Genomic DNA, 14871 nt, shown 5'->3' with positions numbered 1-14871 from the left:
GGATCAAGAAACTCTAATGATTTCGATCCATTATTCTCGCTGATCCGTAATACCATGGGATATGCACCCGTGATATGTGTTTACCATGATATAGGAGAACTTAATGGTGAATAAATGACTTTAAAATTCGCAACATTTTAATGTGTTGATATTTCCTACGTTATATTACCAAAGTACGGGAATCAGTGTACGTTACGTCAGAATTAAATTTGTGACGTCGCTAAATAGATAGTCTGCAGCAGGCGCGGTCGCGGCGGCCATACCAGATCGAGAGAGTGTTTACATTGCGGCGTACTGGTCCTTGTAGAATTTGAACGTCGCATTGCCTCTTATAAATCGTTGCAAATGGTCGCAGTTGAAGAGATGATGAAGTGTAGGTATGTTTATTCCTCCTCTATGCGACGGGTTGCTTATAACCGAGACAAGTGCACGTTGCGAAGTGCGAGGGCAGGCCAGGCTTGTATATCGAGCTATTGCAGATCTTACGGGGCTGGATGTATGATCAATTGTGGAAATTGCTGTTTTCTGTTACAACAACTGAGAAATGCAGTTTGAATCGCGGTAATACTTGGAACAAAGCGATGGGGTTAGTTCCATGCCAGGCATGGCACTAAGGGTTACTGACATGCGCACTAAGGGTTAGTGCCATGCCAGGCATGGCACTAAGGGTTAGTGCCATTCCTGGCATGGCACTAACCCCTCTGTGACGTCACATAAAAACACAAACAGAAAAATGAACCCCCATATCCCAACATTACAGTAGGCTAACAGACAATGAAACACAACTTGAAAACAATAAAATAATAAACAAAAACAAATAAACACTGAGAACATTCCATTAATAAGATTACACCCAAAGTTTATCAAGTGTAAAATGGTGTTAGGTGTAAAACAGTTAAAAAAATTTTTTTCTTGAAATGAAGACTTACTACCCTGAGTTAGTGCCTCACTCTGCAAGAACATTTGTAAATTAATGTACTTATTTACTAACTAACATGCACTACGGCTGAAATCAAAATTTAATTGCTTTATGGGGAATATAATTATTATGAAATAATTTAATACCTTGTTATTTGTTCTTTGAATTAGGCATACCATATTTGGCACACAGGTAATAATTAAAGAGGAACTGTCTCAGCATCCCCAGCATTATGTTCCTCAAACAAAGTTTGTGAACATAATGGTTTACTATGTTTCTTATCTTTATGTCTCCGAACACATAGTGTCAGGGACATTGTTTTTGCTCCATTTCTTATTCTTATGAAGGTTTTCCGTTTCGAAAGACATTATAGTGATTCTATTGTTTATTAAGGTCTTCTGTGTCAATGGAAGAACTTGTTGATACTAAATTGAAACTAAATGAATAATTAGAAGAGCAGGTAGTCCTTTCCAAAATTGTAAATTTGATGACCCCCGGGGTACGGGTTCTGAACCCAGGATGGGGCCAAACTTAGTAATAGTATACAGTATCTATCTGTAAGTTTGCTGATACTGTATAAAATCTAAATTCATACTTAGGAATCGCAGAAAAGGATGTACTAAAAAATGATAATTTTACACATCTTGTTTTATATTGTTGCTGAACATTAGAAGTTAGGTTAAATATTCAGAACAGGAATTTTTTACTAGTACGCAGGTGGCAGATCTAGGCCTGTGGGCCTCTTGTTTCACAACCGAATGGCTTCTGGTTTTCCTTAAGTCCTCTCGTTGAATAAAAGAACAAGAGTTATTGGTAAGATTGTATATGATTGGTCAAAGGATATTTTCGGAAGGTTTCTAGAGTTTTTATATGCCACATAAAAACGGGCGTATTATGCTATAGCGCTGTCGTCTGGATCGATTTTCTATGAGAAAATATAGAGAAATATCTAAAAAAAAAAAAATATTCTCAAGAACAACATCAACATGATTTGTCAAATTGGTTTACAAGCATCTTCAAATAATTTAATTCTTATTGTATCCTTGTTTCTGATTGGTCAAATTCCAATTGAGGAGCGCAGGTTATTTTTGTATATGGGGACACACACCCTTGACAACCAGAGCCGAAACTATTTTTTTTCTCTCTCGATCTCTCTAAATTTACATCGCAGCACTGTTTTCAGCCTTCTGTGGAATAGAAATTCAACGTGTACAATAAGCTTCTTCGGTGTGATACAGATATTGTTTTCTTGTTGTCAATATTAGCATCTACTTGTACGCATATCACCGTTGTAAAACAAGATCTTTCTCTGTATGTATGGTCGGATAATGAATTAATGATTTGCCAAATAAGCGTAAACTGACCCAAACCAGGTTATATACTCGTAAAACTTGCCCCAGAATTAAAGTCATTCCTTAAGTAATACAATTGTTCTATTCAGAAGCCCCTGGGGTATGTTTGGCCCACAATGGGAGATCAATTGCACCTTTTTAATGGAATATGCTGAAAATGAATTAAAACAATTCTTTTCAAGAGTAGCAGGGTCACACAAAATGCAAATATTCCTATGTTGTGTACATTCAAGTTTTTGTATGTACCATACTAAAAGTCAGAGGCTGCCTCCTGACAGTCTCTCTGTGTGAAACTTTTAATTTGCTCATAACTTTTGAATCATGAGTGAAGTATCTCTCATATTTGATGTATGCATTTTGTATGTCAAATCTTCTCCTTTGCTACCTTGCAATCTCACCCATTGATTTTGACCTTCATTTTAAAAAAGTAAACATACGCAATTTTTATTGTCCAGATTAAGGTTGGGTTTTGTATAGATTCCTGACAGAAAAAGGTTAGAGGAAAAGATGAAGACGAACAATGATCAATCTCATAATTCCTATATAAATACAAAATACATTTCGTACCAAGACTTTCCACTGTTGTGACTATGTATCTTAGTTATTTTTATGACGCTGTGGTCCCGTGGAGATCCGGCATAGACTAGATCCTCAGTACCCCTTGCTTCTCACAAGAGGTGACTAAATGTGCCAATCCTTTGGATGAAATGCAAAAACTGAGACCCCGTGTCACAGCAATAAAGATCCCTCCCTGTTCAATGGACATAAGTGCCGAGCATAGGTCGAAATGTTACATCTCTTCACCGGCAGTGGTGACATGTCCATATGAGTGAAATATTCTCGAAAGAGACGTTAAACAATATTCCATCAATCAATCAATCCTGCATATACATGTTTGTTAACATCACGGCCCCAGGGGGTTGGTTGGGGCCACAATAGGAGATCAACAGTCTAGATTCTTGATTGTTAAAAATTTGGGGGTACAAGAAACTTCTTCTGAAGAAAGAATTGAGCATTCTCATATCTCCTATAACAAAACAAAATTAGAAGTAGGGCAAACATAAACCCCAGGACATACCAGAGGTAGGATAATGTGTGTAGAAGAAGTGAGCATCCCCTTTTGACCAGTACCACCTGCCGTGAGCCCAATATCTTGATCCGGTAAACATAGTAATATATGGCCAAATTTTGTAGATCTGAAATTAAAATGGCCTTAGAATTGGTGTAAAACTGGTTAGACCACATTTAATTTAATGACAGGTAGTATTTGTAAATTAAATTGTAGTACAAATTCAACTTTCTTGAAATTATGGGCCCCTGGGTAACAGTAGAGGATAATGTTTTACAAGAAAATATATGGGAAAATCCTGTTGTCTTAAACTACAGGGCTATGATTAGTCATAATGGTATGCAAATATCTAGAAGTAGCTGAATTTATGGGATCTTAGGGGTAGGGTGACGTCACAAAAGGAAATCACAACAGTCTTTTCAAGAAAAGAAGGCCACACTAAATCTTATTTGATACAAATGTTCCTAATGTTAATAGATAAATGTTTATTCGGTGTATACATACATACATAAATACTAAAGATAACCCATGAAAGCTCGAAAGCTTATTTCCAATGGGGTCCTTTGATGCACGGATGTTTGCGCTAGGGAGTCATTTATATGGGAGGAAACCGGAGTACCCGGAGGAAACTCGCGTGTCCGAGTGGGTGACTGCCATACCCTCTCACTTACTACCACTGCCGATCACGGGGATCAAACTCGGGCCGCAGTGGTGAGAAGTGAGAGCGCTAACCGGACACCCTCATGTCACCTTGACTAGAGTATTGGGGTATTATTTTGGTCCTGCTTATCTGTCTGTTTGAAATTTCAGACGTTTGAATAATGAATGATAGTTTTTCCAAATTTGATATCAACATTCTTTGTGAGAAGAGTGTGAACTGCTAAAGTGCTTTATAAAGTATGCCAGCGTGAAGCGTTACAATTCACACCTCCATGTATTTTCAAAAATGAATGTATTTCTTAAACATACCTACGGTATGATATCTCATGTAACATTTCTTATATTCTTTTTACTTTCTTATCGTAAAGCAATGTGAATATGCCTTTGGTAATCTCCCCAGATTCTGAGATTTCACATGAACAACTTGAGGAGTATATGAGAACTGGCGGGAAGACAACAGTTCGCCATGCACTAGGGGTTGTTGTTGGATGTGGTGGTGCTGGTAAAACGACACTTTTGTATAGACTGATGGGGAAAAATGATAATGAAATTGAGGAAATAAAATCCACGAGAGGACTTGAGATTCATGAACACATATTTGTTGTCAAGGATGAAGATATGATCGGTAAGATGGAAATTCATATATATAATATCATATGTATGAAAACTAAACAATTACAGGGGATGCTTATTCAACAGATATCTGATCTCGCCTCTAGTATAATAAATAACAAATAGAAAAGTGGCATTACTTACACCCGTGTTTCAATCATGATCTATCTTTCCCTTATCAGGTAAAAAAATTGATTGATCATTTATTAAGGAATTTAGCTAGCTTGTTCTTGGTTTCAGAGCAGGATACATATTCTGCTCATTAGCAACATTTTTATTAGCTGTGAAATTCCAGCCTTGACAACTCTTTATGTTCATAGCTATAGTTTATCTGTGTATAGTTAAATGATCTTGATTCAGAATTACAATATATGCCCTAAAGCGTACTATTACACCAGTGGGACGGTGAACAAATACTGAACGGTTTGAAAATGAATGGCTTTATCTGGGATGCGAACGATTTGAACGGAACGGTTATCAACGAAAAGGGAAAGTAACCTATCGTGAACGGAACGCTTTGAGATTGGGAACGAATTGTTCTCGTCTTTGGCCAAAGATGAGAACGAACGGTTTGGCCTCCATTTCAAATTCTGCATTTTGAACACTTTCGGTACTTTTATTCATGCATAGGCATCACAGGATTTAGATATATTACTTGCCAAAATGAAAGTTTAATTTGATTAATATCATGAATATCTTAAAATGGAAGAAAGGGTGATGGAAGTAAATTTATACGTACAGTTATAGTGATCCTCACCAATATATTAACATCTGTGATGGAGAAACGTACTGTGTGACTACCTATGCCAGAAGTGGTGTAAATCAAATGTTGATTCCAAAAAAACAATTCCAAATAACTTTTAGTAAACTTTAAATCGCAGAACTTTTCTCAAAACGTATGACTTTTCAACACTCTATACGACCATTCCTCACAATAACTTGAAGACTTGACTTTTTGACATCTTAAACAGTTGCTTCTTCAACAAAAATGGAAAACGCAAACATTCTTATCTAGTGATCAGTCATCCAACAACATACTTTAACCACTCTCATCTCTCAATTTGAAATAAAAAATATGCTTGAGTTCCTCATTGACAATATCTTTATGGTCTTTCATGTTCAGGTTTTCCAGCAGTATGTTGGAATTCCCATGAGTACGAATTGTGCTCCTTTGTTAGCTGACCTGTTTTTAGCTCTTCTGAGCCGAAGGCTCAAAGAGCTAATGCTATGGCCATTTGTGCGGTGTGGGTAAACTTTTTAGAAAAAGGGCTATAACTCAAGAACCCCTTGGCCAATTTTTTTCAAATTTGTTACAGGGTATCATTGGCCCAAGGGCTTTCATACTTACTAAATAGAGGGATGTGACCCTTTAACAAGGGGAGATAATCAGGAAAATACAAACAAAAGTAGTGGTTGCTAAAAAATCTTCTTCTCAAGAACCACTGGGCAGATTATCACCAAACTTACACATAAGGATGAGGATATGTTGTAGATTAAAAATTGTTCAAGGCATTACCCTGGGGCAAAGGGCGTGGTCTCAAGGTCACTTCAAAGTTGACCTAAATTTATATTTCCTTAAATCTTTGATATTTTAGTCATTATAAGGACTAGGATCATCAAATTTTGACAGTTGATGCATCTTAGGATCTTGTGTCAAGTTGTCTCAAAAGTAGGTCACGGTGACCTACTTTTTGAATTTTGCAGGTATTTATTTTAAAATTAATTTTGATGCTTATCTTGGACACTTTGAAGCCTATGATCATCAAAACTTGTCAGTTGGTGGATCATGGGACCTTGAAATGCGTCAACTGAAAAATAGGTCACCGTGACCTACTTTCTGAATTTTATGGCTTATCATTTATAGATATATTTTAAGTTATTGTGTCGCCTGCGTTACGCAGTGGCGACATATAGGGATCACTATCCATCGTCTTTCGTCGTCCTGCGTCGTCGTCTGGCGTCGTCGTCGTCACAAAAAATTTGTCACAGTTTTCTCAAGAACCACATGGGGCAACTCCCTGATATTTGGCACAGAGCATCAGTGTGGCCAACTGTATTGTGTAAGACATTTTCGAATCTGTCGCTTATCAACTTCCTGTTTGCCGGAACTTAGAATTTTTTACAGCAAAAAAATTTCTGTCACAGTTTTCTCAAGAACCACATGGGGCAACTCCCTGATATTTGGCACAGAGCATCAGTGTGGCCAACTGTATTGCTTAAGACATTTTCGAATCTGTTGCTTATCAACTTCCTGTTTAGTGACAAAAACCATTTCAATAATTTACTTTTTCAACATTATACGTGATATATTACATATAGAATGAACTAGCAGGCGTGTGTGACACGTCTTCCGGGGAAGACTTAATACTGCGTTTCAAATACCGAGAGGTTTAGAATCATCAAATTTTGTAAGTTGATGCATCTTGAGGCCTTGAAACATATTTATAAAAAAGTAGGTCACAGTGACCTACTTTTTGAATTTTGCAGATATTCAAATTTCACATTTTCAATTTTAGATGCATATTTTGGGCAATGTAAAACCTAGGATCATCAAACTTTGTCAGTTGATGCGTCTTCAGTCTTCGGTTTGTGTCGACCAAAAAGTAGGTCACCGTGACCTACTTTTGGTATTAGACAGCTAAATTACTATATTTCAGACACTGTTTGACCTACAATCATCTAACTTTGTCAGTTGATGCATCTTGAGTCTTCGGAGTGTATCGACCAAAAAGTAGGTCACCTTGACCTACTTTTGGAATTTGACGGCTATATTTATATATTTCAGATACTATTTGACCTACAGTCATCAAACTTTGTCAGTTGATGGGTCTTGCATGTTCGAAGGGTTTCGACCAAAAAGTAGGTCACCTTGACCTACTTTTGGAATTGGACGGTTATATTTATATATTTCAGATACTATTTGACCTACAGTCATCAAACTTTGTCAGTTGTTGGGTCTTGCATGTTCGAAGGGTTTCGACCAAAAAGTAGGTCAACTTGACCTACTTTTGGAATTGGACGGCTATATTTATATATTTCAGATACTATTTGACCTACAGTCATCAAACTTTGTCAGTTGATGCGTCTTGCATGTTCAAAGGGTGTCGACCAAAAAGTAGGTCACCTTGACCTACTTTTGGAATTGGACGGCTATATTTATATAATTCAGATACTATTTGACCTACAGTCATCAAACTTTGTCAGTTGATGGGTCTTGCATGTTCGGAGTTCGCTGACCAAAAATTAGGTCACCATGACCTACGATTGGAATTTGACAGCTATATTTCAATATTCAGATACTAATTGGCTTAAAATCATCAAACTTTGTCAGTTGATATTTCTTGGGTTCTCAAAATGTGTAAACCAAAAAGTAGGTCACCTTGACCTACTTTTTTTGAATTCTTAGGATTTAACTAAAGATTTAGAATACTAAGAGGCTAAGAATAGAAATGGTGGGGTTGTACAATTTATCAGAAGAGCGATTCTAGGCCCTTGGGCCTCTTGTTATATTCCTATCAAGCAGAATTTATTCAACAACTTCTACTTGAGAAGAAAAAATCTCTTGCTGTGGCCTTCAATTAGACATTTAGATATATCGATGACATTTTATCTATTAACAATAATAATTTTCATTCATATGTCGATCCGATATATCCCAGTGAAGTCGAAATAAAAGACACCACAGAGTCTTCCACTTCTGCTTCATACTAAGATATTTTATTGGTAGTAGATATTAACGGCAAATTAACAACTCAGCTTGATGACAAACGCGATGTCAGCTTTTCCATCGTCAACTTCCCATATTTATGTAGCAATATTTCATTATCACCTGCTTATGGTGTTTATATCTCACAACTGATTCAAAACACAAGAGCTTGTTCTGCGTATGGTCAGTTTTTAAATTGAGGCAGGCTACTGACAAACAATTTGTTTTGTTGAAAGTCAACATTTCGCATATTCTATGGTCGTTATAACGATCTAGTTTGCCAATACAACCTATCATTTGGGTCAAATGCTCTTTGATGTGTTTCATACTGATTGTTAGGCCGTTCTTGGCACACTGATTTTGACTGTGGATAACTCCGTGTACCTGATCAGGATACAGGGCTCACGGCGGGTGTGACTGGTCGACAGGGGATGTTTACTCTTCTTAGACACCTGATCCCACCCCTGGTGTATCCAAGGGTCCGTTTTGGCCAACTCTCTATTTTGTATTGCTTGTAGGAGTTATGAGATTGATCACTGTTATCTTCACCTTTCACGCGTCTTAAATTTCAAATGGCGATATTTTACTGTACGTAGTGTAATGAAAAGAAAACAAATTCGCACTGTAAAAACAAACCAAAATCGAATTGCATCAATTTTTGGTAGATTCGATTTCAATATTATAAGATGTTTGCCCTTCACTAAAAAATGTTATGATTCTTTCTTATTACTTAATGCACAGGTAATTTTGAAAAGAAATTTAGTTTGTACATATATCACATGCATTTTTGTAACCTTTAATCCAGGGCTCACATACCTATACAAATACACATTACAAACTAGTTTATATAATGCGTTAAACCGTTTGAGGTTTTTTTTATCATATACCTATTCAAAATAAATCTATTAAAAACACGGACCCCTGGACACACCAGAGGTGGGATCAGGTGCCTAAGAGGAGTAAGCATCCCCTGTCGACCGGTCACACCCGCCGTGTACTTCATAGACTAGTACATGTACACCATTGCTCAAGGAACTCTTAGTGTGTCGATCACTTCATACCTTCTGCAGATGAAAGCACAAGTTGAAATTTGTAAAGTAATTCATTTTAATTTACCACCTTTTCCCCCAGTTTGAAACATGCCAAAGTCATATTAATCTTCAAATTATACGTACTTAAAGTAGATCTTGTGATATAACATTTTGTTCCCTTCGAAATCCCTTATCGAAATTAATCGTAAAAAAGAACCCCCCACTGCACAATTTGTTTTTCTTTTCATCAACAGTAACATTATCATTATTCACTGATTGATTAATTGGTTTCCAAATGAATAATAACCTACTTACATATATTTTCTTCTTGTCTGTTCACATCTGAGGAAAGTAAATTTGCCATTTACCCCAAAATAAAAATATGCGTTGTCCTGCCGTAATGAACTGGTAATTTCCTGGTAAGCTTTAATGGATTTGAACTGCAGAACTCTCCACCCATGTACAACTTTAAAATATTGTGTCCAATTAAGAGTGATAGTCTTCTTTAATGTCGACCAAGCACCAAGTCGGCCTACAATAGCAGACTGACATGCGAGTTCTGAATGATCCATCTGGGAAAGAATGGTTTGAGGGAACAAACAATTTTAGATGAGAACGGAACGCTTTGGACTGGGAACTGAACGCTGAACGGTTTGAATGGTACCATTCTTATCAAGAACGGAACGGTTCTTATAAGGAACGGTTCCGGTTCTTAACAGGAACTGTAAGAAATGGATCTGTTCAATTGGTGTGATAGTATGCTTTAGGGTCTGTAACTCCAGAGTCTGTGTTTACCCTACTTTTAATTTCTTACTGTTGATGGAAATGATGAGATTGTTATTTTTAAATTCATTTTTTTTTTCAGTTAAAGACGATGCTGATTCTCGCAAACGATTATTAGGAGTTTCTAGACATGCACTTGAATCAATTGAAAAGAACTCTGATCCTATTATGGATTACAGTACTGCCAAGGGAAATATAAAGAACAAAGATGCACTCGAATCGAATGAAGAGAACTGTGATCCTGCTATGGATTATAGTACTACCAAGGGAAATATCAAGAAAAATGATGATCCTGCCAAAAGAACAGTTAGTAAGAATCTAAATTCAGAAGGCACAAGTAAAGAAACACGTCTCCCAGAAAGTGAGAAGGATGCCATGAAAGACATATTACAGACTGTACGAGATGAGACGACTGTCAGCATGATTGATTTTGCCGGACAATTTGCCTATTACGCATGTCATCAGATTTACATGAGATCAAAGGCATTCTTCATTCTCGTTTTGGACATAAATCAAAGCTTTAAGGAAAATGGGGAACACTATGGTTGTACGAAAGACTCTAACATCTATGATATGTGGACTAGCAAGGGTATGTCTTCCTAAGGATGTTCACTCCTATGACATTAAATTTGACATTTTCTCATTCAATATATACCCAATCAGATAAATAGAATGATTCAAACTCCTTGCTATCAGATAAAATGAAATTATTTCACTACGTGTACATATACAAGAGTTGAATTAATAACTGCGGGCTCTTACTTTTTCTCTCATTCAGAACTAATCATCCCTCGTTTTAATCAAAGAATAGTTTTTTGTTTTTTATATTTTCATTCTCAATCTATGCACAGAATATATATATATATATATATATATATATATATACATACATACATACATACATACACACACATATACACACATATACACATACAAAGCTTTCCTTTACATACAAACTATACCATAATTTATAAGATTTTTGAGATGATCTGCCAGCTCTCTTTAATCTCGTTTTCTTTTCGTAATCCTAATGAGTGGGAGGAGTAGATGTCAATACACCTAAAATATTTTATATATTCAAACAGGGATTTCACATTTGGTAACGTATATTGACATCTATAAACCTTTTAGCTAACAGTATCAGTAGATTAATTGCTCTGTAGTTCACGGACGTTTTGCGATTATATCCAAAGATAACTGTTCATTAAAAACTACATCAACACCACATAATTCTGCCAGCTTTTGCTTAAGTACAATCCAGATATTTCGTACATGCTCACATTCACAAAATAAATGAATTATTCTCTTTAGTTTCATGACAAAATGAACACAATTCGGTATAGTATTTTCAAAACAAAAAGCTTTGAATTTGTTGAAAGTATTCTATGTAAAATTTGAAATTGAAAAGTGACGAGTTTTGTGTTCATTGTGACATGATGTGGAATCAAAGTAATGCTCCAATTCATTTTCATCAAATTTTATCGACAATTTCTCCTCCCACTTCTGTTTTGCCTTCCATGGGGTCTCGACGACGGATGACATAAAAACAGGGTAAAAAAAAATTTGATACCCTTGTCGCATTTTGTAATTTTACAATATAACTGTCATACATTTCATTATTAGGGAAATTCTTTATAAGTTCTCTCCAACGTTTTGGGATTGCTGCTATAATTCCATTATACGTTAAGAAATTTGTCTTTAGTTCGAATTTTTCTTGAAAATTTGTAAATGAGAGAAAATATCCTTGTGCGTCAGCGAGATCATTGATAAAGAAAATCCCCTTTTTTATCCAAGATATTTTACAAACCTGTTGTTTATTTATTAATATTTCATTATTATGCCAAAGTGGCTGTCTTAGAATCTCTGAGGGGGCCGTGGTAGGATGTTGTACAATTTCACCCCATGCATTCATTGTATTACACCAAAAACTATTAAATTCTTTGGATGCAATCAAAAGACCTTCTTTCCGAAGTTGCCAAATATTTGAATATCCCCATTTCTCAAGTTTATCTGATAATAAAATTTCCATAATGCCCTACAATTTGGGTTCAGACACTTTTAAATCCATGCGAGTTTTAAGCTTTTCGCAAAAGATTGAATATGGGGGACTTTCAACCCACCTTTATCTTTATCATTCATTATGTTATTTCTCTTAATTTTGTCGTTTTTATTATTCCAGATAAATTTGAAAATAAGTTTTTGAATCTCGTCATATAATTTAGTTGTAGGATCTGGAAGGACAGATAAACAATGAATAAGAATTGGCAAAGCAAGTGTTTTAATCATTGTGACTTTACCCATAATTGTAAGGTTTCTAAAAGCCCAGTCATGTAACAAATTTTTCATTGATTGCAGTTTTTCCTTAAAACTATCTTCAGTGAAATCATCTGTTTTTAAATCGTATATAATGCCAAGAAGCTTGAATTTTCCTTCGTGATTCCAAACTATATTTTGATTTGTTTTGTACTCCTCACCACAGCCCCATTTTACCCTAATCCAGACGGCTTGTGTTTTATATGAAAGTTTGTTTTCAAACCAGAACATTGCGCAAAGGATTCTAAACAATCAAGTGATGAATTTAAGCTATTGAGATCATCTGCCTGTGTTAGAGCTGAATCATCCGTGTATTGGCTGATTAGATATTCTGTGTCACTTACTTTAATTCCTTTTATATTAGGGTTGTATTTCATAGATGCACTGAGAAGTTCAACCGTTAAGATAAATATATAGGGGGAAAGAGGGTCCCCTTGACGGACTCCTCGACTAATTCTGAAAAAATCTGTAAATTGTCCGTTGTTCAGGACTAAAGATGAAACATCTGAATATAGTGTTTTGAACCATTTCACAAACGATGGACCAAATCCAAAAAAATCTAATGTTTTTGTAATAAAATTCTACTCTAAGGAATCAAAAGCTTTTTTGAAATCCACTAAAACAAGTATCCCGGGTAATTTTTCTTTATTTAATCTATCAATTAAATCGTATAAAAACCTAGTACTCTTTCCGATATAACGACCTTGTAAAAAACTTGTTTGTGTTTCACTTATAAGTTTATCTAGAACTTTTTTCATTCAGTTTGCCAAACAAGATGATGCAATTTTGTAGTCAACATTTAAAAGTGAAATCGGTCGCCAGTTTTTTGTATTTTCCTTTGGTTTCCCTTCTTTGGGTAAACATGTAATTACGCCTTGTCGCTGAGTTATGGAGAAAGAACCCGAGTGGTAAGCATAATTTAGGGAGTTAAGTACAAACGGATGCAATCTGACCAACAATTTTTATAAAATTCGGCGGTGTATCCACCAAGTCCTGGTGACTTTGCGTTTTTCATTTTTCAAAGTGCGGACAAACATTCATTCTTTGAGATAGGTCCTCTAGAAATTCAGACTTGTCCGCATCTAAAAAAATTAAATATGTGTTATTTATATTGAAAAAGTCACGTAAATGATGATCCTGTATTTCACAATCACGAGGTGTGTAGAGGGACTCATAGAATGTTTTTTGAATATTCATTAGTTCTTCAATATTTGTGAACTCTTGATCTTCGTAGATTAATTTATCATTTTTTCTATGTAATTTCGTTTTTCTAAATTACAAAAAAAAAAAAAAAAATCGTTGATCGCTCTCCCTCCACGTTCCACCTGGCTCTAAGTATTATTCCCTGTATTTTTTTATTACGTATATTTTTAAGTTCATTTTCAATTTTTTCTATATCCTCCCTCCGATCAGTATCACAATTATTTTCATTATCTAGCGCTATTAGTTGATTTTCTAAGAGTTTTTCCTGTTTTCATTTTCGTGTTTCTTATAAGATGCATATGATATAGTTTTACCTCTAATAAAGGATCAAAGAATAATTATGTTTTATTCTATTCTTTGATACTGTTGGGTGATCTGCAATTTTCTTTGAATTAATTTTCACAGGTTTTTTTTCTTTTTTCTTTTATTCCATTCAATATCTACAAATATATAAATCATTCATCAACACTATTTCCTTACAGCAACAGTGTTCTACATATTCAAATATATGTTATACTTCAATGAATTTGTAGTGCAATATATAATACAATTTTATGCTAAAGGGGAATATATAAAATTCAAATCAAGAAGTCTCAAATGTACAAACTTTCATAAATATGTTTTTGATACATATATTTGAATACGATTTTTCTGCGATGTATTGATATGTATCTAAAGCCCGTTTCACTGAGATATATAAATTTTCACTGTTACAAGAGGTTTCAGTTAGTCTACATTTCATTTTATATGTATAAATCTTCAATGCAATGAAAGAAATAATAATATTAGGAGCCTCTGATAGATTTGTTCATTATAAAAGCCTATGACGATGTTTCCAAGAAATATCAATATTTAGTACATTGTTAATCCTTTTCCATATTCTTTTAGACGTTCTGCAGGCATATATAAGGTGTTCTATGTTTTCAATTTCACCACAGTTGTCACAATATTTTTGTATATTTGGATTCCGTTTGCTAACATTCAAATTATTATTCAAAAGTATAGCTAAACTCTGATATTTGTTTATATGAAATTTTTGTGCCTATTAAGAGATAAATAGGAGTTATGAGATTGATCACTGTTCGTTATCTTCATCTTGCATTGTCTTCCATAAAGATTTCGGAATGTCAAACTTTTCCGTCCAAAAGTTTTCTGTGATTGGCTTAATGAACTTACTATCAACTAATATGTTACAGAAGAAAGATGATTTAATATTCAATATA

At 35.0% G+C, this 14871-nt stretch overlaps 1 pseudogene; it reads left to right on the top strand.

Annotated features, from left to right (window-relative positions):
- LOC125667386 (uncharacterized) overlaps positions 1-14871 on the top strand; it is a 115268-nt pseudogene that overhangs the window by 43557 nt on the left and 56840 nt on the right.

This window comes from Ostrea edulis, chromosome 8 (assembly GCF_947568905.1).
Source record: "Ostrea edulis chromosome 8, xbOstEdul1.1, whole genome shotgun sequence".
NCBI lineage: Eukaryota > Metazoa > Mollusca > Bivalvia > Ostreida > Ostreidae > Ostrea > Ostrea edulis.
Note: the sequence above shows the minus strand (reverse complement) of the source record. Positions and strands in the feature narration are given on the sequence as shown.